We start from the raw sequence: 9,399 nt of genomic DNA, 5'->3' as shown, positions 1-9,399 counted from the left end.
GCACAAGAATCTGATGAATTAAGAAACAAGGAAGGTAGCTGTGTACAAGACGTTCGAGAGAAACTGAAGGGGAAAGAGAGAGAAAAAAGGCAAGGATTACATTTGGTAGCTCATCGCCATGATTCTCAATCCATTTACGGGTCTCATGCAATCTATAATATTAGTGGTATGAGCAGATTTGTGAACAATATATGGTAAAGAAATGGTCTGATGAAATTCCTTCAATGAGAGAAGATGGAAATGCCAGAAATGTTGGGCAGCTGGTGATTTTACCTTCAAGTTTTACAGAATACCATACCAGATATATGGAGACCCGATTATAACATATACCTATAATCAGAATTGGATGGAAAACTATAAGAGAACTACAAAAATAACCAAAAATATATCAAAACTGCCATGGTCTAATTGCACGTGTTTTTAGACTGTACCTTGTGACCCTTACTTCTCTAGAATTTGCAATGCTCACATCAGTGTTGAATTATGCAATTCAGATAAAAGCATAAAATGTGTTTGTAAATATGTCAATAAGGAATCGGATATGGCTGTCTTTGGTATTGAACAGGGTGGTAATGTCAGAGATGAAGTTTCAACATATCAGTTGTGAAGATACATAAGTACAAATGAAGCAATTTGGAGAATATTTGAATTTCCAATACACGAGCATCATCCAATAGTTGTGCATTTAGAAAATGGAGAATATTTGAATTTCCAATACACGAGCATCATCCAATAGTTGTGCATTTGGTCAAATAGTATCCTTTAATGATGAAAATGTATTACAGAGAATTGAACGTAGACCTAGAACTACACTTACTGCCTCTTTTAGAACCATGCTGTGCTGATGAGTTTATAAAAACATTATTGTATTCAGAAGTAACATCCTATTTCAGACGGAAAAACCCAACAAAAAGGTGGAAAAGAAGAATACAAGTATTCCAGTGTGGAAAGCCATCCAGGTTTCAAATTTAGTTCCCCATTAAGAAGAGTTTATATAGTACATCCAACTAATTTTGAGGGGTTTTTACTTTGAGATTGTTACTGCACACAGTTCCTGGTCCTACAACCTTTGAAGATTTGAGTCAATGGTGAATTATGTAACAGTTTCGGAGAAGCTTGTAATTTAAGGGGTGTGTTGGAAAATAACAGTCACTGGAACAGAACACTTGAAGGAACAGCTGCCACACATTCACCAAACATTTGAGAGATTTATTTGCAATGATGTTACAAACATGTGGTATTTCAAACCCTCTTCATAATCATAAAGAAAGTATTCAAAGGGCTGCTCCAGACATAGATCTCCAGTATTCTGATAAACTATTTAATGAAGCCTTAATCATCCTTGAAGACAAAGTTTTACAATGTGGTGGAAGTTTACTCCAAGATTTGGGCCAACCTTCACCAGTTAGGACTGAAATAAACAACACTGCTGTGGATTACATCAAGGAAATATCATACAATGTTGATGATCTTTTTAAATTTGTTACTAAAAATGAAGAAAAATTGACAGAAGATCAAGATTTTGTTTATAAATATATCCTTAACAATGTTTGAAATGGTAAAGGTGGTGTAATATTCCTCGATGCTCCAGGTGGAATATGAAAAACATTTGTCAGTAACTTGCTTCTTGCAAAACTTAGATTGCAAAAACGAATTGCTCTGGCTGTTGCATTATTATAAATTGCAGGAACATTGATTGAAGGAGAGTTCATTCAGCTTTCAAGCTACTTCTTAATTTATCTCATGTTGAACAGGCTGTATATCGAATAAAGGAAGGGATGGCAAGGGTGTTGAAAGTATGAAAATGATAATATGGGATGAATGCACAGTGGCTCACAAAAATGCATTTGAAGCTTTATATAGAACACTGAGAGATATCGGACAAAACGACGTGTTATTTGGTGGTGTTACATTATTATTATCAGGTGATGTTAGACTCTTCCTGTCATTGTAAGAGGTACAAGAGCTGATGAAATACATGCATATATGGTCACAAGTTGAAAAATTGACCTTACATAAAAACATGCAAGTGCATTTTAGGTGGTGACGGTGAATTTTCAAAACTTCTTAGACTTGGTGATAGAAATATTCCAAACAATCAATCAAACAACTACATTACTATTCCAGACAAATGTGGTAATTTAGTTAAGGATGCAGAAGAGCTAAAGGAAAAGGTGTTCCCTAATGTTTGCGTAAAAGAGCGATTCTTGCACCTCGAAATGATACTGTTCGTGACATCAATGATCAATTATGGTAAAAGGTTCCCAGACAGGAATTTATCTACCGATCAACTGACAGTGTTCCAGATGGAGATGACGCTGTAAATTACCTAGCTGAATTCCAAAATTATTTTGAACCACCAGGGATACCAGGGCACATTCTGAAATTAAAGGTTGGTTAAATATATATCACTGTACGTTTGGCAAAGCCACTAAGGCTACCTTTCGCTGTCCTCAATTCTGAACTGTTGACCAGAGGGAAGGCAGCCAGTCAACATCACTCTGCCATTCATCATCCACACTAAGGGATTAGCTGTTACTCTTATAACATGCACAGAGTTTAAAGTGTGCGGAATATTTTGTAGAATCACACAAATTCGAAATTTGCTCGCCCACTACTTAATGTAGAGCTCTACCAGAGGGCCATCCTTCTCCCCCATTATACAGAATGATTTTATTAGTATTATTTAGTCCCAAGGCCGCTTACTACCGTTGGGGCACCTTAGATGCAGATTTACCTGGTGACGCCCATCTCTTCTCCAGGTGCCTGTCTTAATTTAGTACTAAAAGATTAGAGAGAAGGCAGCCAGTCAACACCACCCACTGCCAACTATTGGACTACTTTTTACCAACGAATAGTGGGATTAATCGTTACATTATAAGACACTCCCCACGGTTGAGAGGGGCGAGCATGTTCAGCGACGGGGATTCGAGCGCCCAGGCCCATATAAAGAGAGAGCTGCTTTTTTTTTAAATTACTCAATATTTAGTTTTACCGATCAAATTTTCCAAACAAAAAGTTGGCCGGTACCTATCACGTCAAATCAAACGATTAAACAGCTATTGATATATCCGCTATAAAATTTCAGGCTTCCTCATCATATTATAAGGGAAGTTCGAACGTTGCCAAAGCAGCTTCAATTGTGTTGCAAAGATACATTAATACAACAAGGATTAATTTCACGTAGTTTAATACTTTTTTTTTTCCCTAAGAAAGCTATGAAAGTTCATTAACGATTATCTTCTCTTTTTTTTTCAGTTTAAAAATAAAAGATATTCGCAGATGATGTCTATTTTCAACAAATCGATGATAATTAAATAAACGCTACTTACATGCCCATTCGTTTATAGGTAGATGCTAGAATTCTATAATTACATATTAAGGCAAATGTTTCAATTCTCCTCTGCTTGTATGGAAGGTGTAGTAATATTCTTTAAAAGAAAACGGATTATTTGGAGAAATTTAATAACGCAATTAAAATAATTTGGTAGTGTAAGCGTAGATGAAACTCAAAGTAATTGCGTTTTATGGTATAAGTGTACAATTATAATGTACTTTCCAGAGATATTTCTGATAATAAAAGTAATTGGTAATATCTTGGACGAGGTTTCACAGGACGATAAATTTCGTCTTAAAAAAAAAGGAACTTTTATTATGGAGCGGATGGATCTGAGTAAACACGTTAAATGTACGTTATTAATTATTAGAATTTTTTTAAGAGCAAATAAAACTTGACATCTTTTTACGATAAAAGTAGCATTACATATTCGTATTAAGATTTGATTTTAAAGAGGTATGAGACCGTAATGAAATGATATACATACGTAATATTGTAGATTTGTTAAAACAATTGTTGTTCTATTATTTGGAGAGATTTGGATTTATTATGAGACCATTTGGGCAGCGTAATGAAAGTCATTAGGTAGTGGGAGTAATCACTATCGATGGTTACTGTCCATGTGGTAACAAAAGTTTCAAGATAATATTTCACAAACCCGTCACTATATATTGGTTGTGACTATTGGGCTTCCAATCCAATTTCATGACGTAAGACAATTAACAAAGATTTTCTGAAATTGCAATGAGTTTTCAGTCTGATCTCGGAGGTGGAGGGAACCAACGTAAAACACTTGTAACTTGGTCAGTGATGGTTTAGTGTCGTAACATGATGTATAGCTCATGAATGTGGGGTGGGGGTCCGACATAAACTGTATATTGCAAAAGCAGCTATCCAAATCAACCTTTTTTTTTCGAGTCCGGGGGCCGTTACGACCGTTAGGGCATCTTGGATACTGATACATTATTCCTGATTCTCGGGCAGATTTACTTGGTGGCGGCTATCTTCTCTCCAGGTAGCCGTCCCTGATTTAGTAGTGAAAGACGAGAAGGAAGGCATCACCCACCGCCAACTCTTGGTCTACTCTTTTTACTAACGAATAGGGGATTGACCGTCACGTTACAAGGCGATTCGAACCAGCGAGCGGAGTGCATCACCAAGCTTATCATACGAGCCTAGTGAAATAAATGTTCTTAGTACAACCACAATAAACGTACTAAACCAGCCAACGGTCCTATTTCTCAGTACAATGTGAACAGCCAAATAGCATATCGTTCTACACCGTAATGGCCATTCACTTCTACGTATTCTTAGCCAGTTCGATACGGAGCTTAAACAAAACGTCTATCTGATAACGTGCACAAATAATCATTGGAAAAGAGTGTGTATTAGAAAGATTATAACGTACACAGAAGCTTCAATTAACTAACGAGTCCGTAGTGTCCATTTATTTTTTAAACATTCCATGAATATTTATTTCCCAAACCTTAAATAGCGGCGCCTCCCCTTCAAATTAATTTTTTTCGCAAGTGATAACACCAAAATCAAAAGGTACTTTACCTATTTTTTTTAATAATACTTTAAAATGAAAAATGTTAGGTTATCGTGGTCTCTAACTCTCCTGTTTCTTCCGTCGATATTTTTTGGATCTCCCGCCACAAAGCCTCCCTTTCCCCCACCCAGTTTGATAAACACTGCCATAACTTATTTGTCATCCAGTTTTCATCATAACATTAACATCGTTTTACAAGTAATTATACACGTATTCATTAGTTGTGTTACCCGATTTCTCAAGAAATATACTTTTATCATAATGTATTCAAATCAAATACGTTATAGGTTATTTAACTGATTCTCGATGAAATGTATCAAAAAGTCCACAAAAGTGTTAGGGTAAATTGAGCTTTATTTAAATCAATCTTCTACACATTAAAAAGTTAAAAGGTAAATACATAACTAAAAATAGTCAAAAGTGTAATAAGCCTACTACATACGAGTTATCCATCATTCAGAATGTACAAATGTATTAATAATAATAATAGGGATTGACCATTGTATGTAAATCTCATACTAATATTAAAATTGGTATTAATTTAAGTATTAGCACAGCATTTCATTCAGGGTATTTTTCTATCCCTCCCGTCATTACACAAGGCCTAAGGATTCTATAGGCCTAACATAGATTTTTTTTTTCAAATTAATATTAATCAAATACATTTAGAAAATTTCAATACCTGATATTTGTAGTGTTAGAAAAAATACCTTTTATAAACATTTTGTTTATTTAAAATATTACATGATGATATAATTTTTTTAACGTTACAACTTACAGGTCATCTAATTTACTTACTCATCTTTTCCCTTCCTCTTATTAATTTATCCATTGCGTATTGCTAAATTGGCATTGGTAACTGGTGCCACCTTTCGACAGTTTTGAAAATTGAAGAAAGTAAGTTTTCTTTTTTTGAAAAAAGCTTACCACTAATGTAGTGGTTTTAGAAGGGGCCGAGTTTTGGGGCACAATGCTAGGTAGAAGAACCAAACCAGGAGGAATCCAGTCCTGCAAGGTGTACGCTGCTTAGAATTCCAATAAAACAAGACCTAACGACCGTAAATTGCCGGTAATCTCAACCTTTAGGATGTTTCTTTTTTATACCCTGATGTTATCTTTGAAAAAATGAGCACTTACGTATCTTTAAACAAAACATATTATTAAAAAAAAAAAAACACCTTAAAGTTTATCAACGTGCTAACTGTCGGACACATAATGTTCGATAGGCGTTGATTAGTACAACATTTAGCGAACATCAAATGAATAACAATAAAGAATTTCTTGTGCCCCATCTTTCTTTCATAAGTACAAACTTAAGTGTATTTTTTGAATGCTATAAAACTTATGATCCATAAAAGCGATCAAAATAATATGAAAATTAGTGTCATTTGGCAACTAAAGTTTATTTAAAAAAACAAAAAAAAAACGATGATGTACTTGTTATCTTAGATTTATTTTATTACATTAGATCTATTCAATAGAAAATCTAAAACCACCAAAAAATAAACTAATCATATTCTAAGATAATGTTATAACACCATTATTACAGCCACTAGATATGTGTAATTCAAATATAATTAACAACTTTAATACAGATTACATGTTTACCTATACATTCATCCGCGATTAGTATTTTTGTTTTTATAAAATATTTTGGTACGAATTAGGATTTTTTTAAAACAAAGTTAATATTCACTTAATAGTTTGTATACAAAACGTCACTGAAACCTTTAAAACTGCTGCTGGTAGAAAATGATAAAATTTAAGCTGGACAGGATGTGATTTTCAGTTTTTAGTTTTACAAACACGGTCGAACTTCCTTGTGCTGGACATGAAGCTAAAAAAAAGTCGCATCTTAAAAATTCAAAATCGAAGTCACCCATTTTTAATACAAATTTAATTATTTTATTAGAAATAGTGAATAATTAATAGTTATGAATAGGTTGACTTATCAATGAAAAAGCATCATTAAGCCTAAATGAAAACCCAAAAAATACGTTAAGAAATAACTCAAGATCACACAATAAAAGTGATTTGTCGTGAACTTGAGAAAAGAAAAGGGGTTCAATGTTTTAATTAGTAAAAAATAAAAAATAATAATAAGAATGATTAAATTAAAAAAGTGGATTGTTAAAACTTTTTTGTTTGGAGCACCTCATGATTCAGTTCACGACAATAAACGTCAAGTACGTGCCAACTGTTGAATAACAAAACGAAATATATAAACTCAAATAAAACACATAAAAGCTACCACAAGGGCCGTTAAAAGATAAAATACTAATATGTAATTACACTTACCCATTCTACTCACAAAACTAATACAACTTTATACAAGTATATACTGTCTAATAATTAATACATTAAATGTGTAAGTATAAAAAACTCGTATGTGATGTATTGGTTTGATATTATTTTATTATAAAAAATATTAAAAGGTGTTTTTGTTTCATTTTCTAGTTAAATAGATGATATAAAATTTTTAATACGAAAAAAAAAACACAAAACATTCTGATATCTAAACAGAATTCTGGTCTTTAGTGTTTCCTTAATGTGATTACAAAAAAAAAAAATCTTAAAAATTATGTTTTTTGGTGTGAGCGCCTTTTTCATCCTGGTGAAAAGCAGGATTATAATTAATTATACATGTCATAAGACGTTAGTGTTAAGCCTTTTATATTTTCTAACGCTGCATTCTTTATCTAGTTCCTTAGGGACTTGCAAGAATTATAAGAATGTATAATGATTTAATTCTAATTAAATCATGTCCGCCACATCAATTATCGCGACGCGTTTCGCTCGATCCAGAGCTCATCAGGCTAGCTGGAAATCACCACACACACAAAATAATAGTTGTCCGAACATTATTTATATAAGCTATTTGTTATAACAGCAATTTTTATGGTGTGAACGCCTTTTCCATTCAGGCGACGCATTATTATATTTAATTATACCCGTTTTAAAACATCAGCTTTAGGCTTATTAATTTTTTAAAACTGCATTCTTTATCTAGTGTCAAAGATATAATAGGCCTAATATTGATGTCTTATGACAAGTATAATTAGTTAAAAGTATGTTTTGTTTGCTTTTTTTTTAAAGTTGAGGGTACAATAAATAATTGGTACTAAACGTCAAACCTCTAAGTGGTCGTCTTACGAAACAATGAATTAATTATAATTACATACTTTACCTAAAAATCTTGTGGTGTATCTCTTCTAGCATATACTTTGTACGTACATTCATGGCACAAAAGCACGCACCCATTATTTCTTTCTGTGCGCGCATGCGCCTTAAGTTTTCTTGTTTTTTGAGTTTGAGATTAATTCTTACGCTATTATGTGCGTGAATGTATTACGTTTTAAGAAAACAATCAAAAAACAAAAAAAGCGATTAATAAATTATATCTTGCTCTCGACATGTTTGATTATGAACACACTTTTTGTTTAGCTTATTACTGTGTTCGAAGAAGGCAACGTTTTTTACACGATCATAAATCACATGCAGATGACAGCGAGTCATTACACTATCGTATAATACAGAACAAAGTATTATTTGTACCTAAAACTTTTCAACTATTAGTTACTTCCACTTTGTTGTCATTATAGAATATATCTAGTACAAATTAAGATAAATCTTAGGCATATGTTGTTTAAAGAAAATTTTAGGCAGTGAAGAAAAGACACTTGAATAATGTTCAATGAACAGGGGGCAACTGTTGCCTTCTAATTGTTGACTTTTAAGGCGTTTGGAATTCCAACCTGAGGCCTACTTCTGATATGTTGTGGAGGGATACTGGAAAATGGCATTGTTTCTTCCCCCCCCCCAAAAAAAACAACACACACAAAAAATGGTACCCCCTCCCCACTGTATTATTATCACTGTATTTATATTGGTGTTATTGTTATTACCAGTGTAATTTTTAGTGTGATATTTTTTCCTTATTTTTTAACATTTAAGAAATTTCAACCTCACAACTTCATTTCATGTCACACTTTAAAGTGCTTAGGACTTATACTTTTTCTTAGCATTTCGTCCATATGATTGTTTGTATTAAGCTGATACCATTTTTACCAGACACCGCTGTGGATCAGAAGGTCGCAGACATTAAAAAAAAAATCTCACCTTGGAATTCTAAACGTCATCCATATGTAAAACATGCAGGCAGATGTTATCAATAAATAATATTTCTGTCTTAGATATAAAGTTTCACTACTTAAAACTTCATAAAATCAAATTATCGTCCGAGTTTTCGAAAACCAAATCTTTCAATTTTCAAAACGCTTGTATTATTTCATCGTCATAAAAGTTTTAGAATTACTTGTTACCCTGGCCGTAGCTAGAATGAAGACTTACCCGAGGTCTAAACATCAACAAGTACATAGGGCCAGCCTTACATATCGTAAACCTTTTCATTATGGGTGTAAAATTAAATAGTACTGTTGCGTCATCGAGATCACGTGACAATTCTCACGCTCTCTTGTTTCTAGTACTATCCCGTATCTTGGCGAATGGT

The sequence above is a fragment of the Limulus polyphemus genome, unplaced genomic scaffold (genome assembly GCF_000517525.1).
Source record: "Limulus polyphemus unplaced genomic scaffold, Limulus_polyphemus-2.1.2 Scaffold2513, whole genome shotgun sequence".
NCBI lineage: Eukaryota > Metazoa > Arthropoda > Merostomata > Xiphosura > Limulidae > Limulus > Limulus polyphemus.
The sequence above is the reverse complement of the archived record's forward strand: the minus strand, read 5'-3'. Positions refer to the sequence as shown.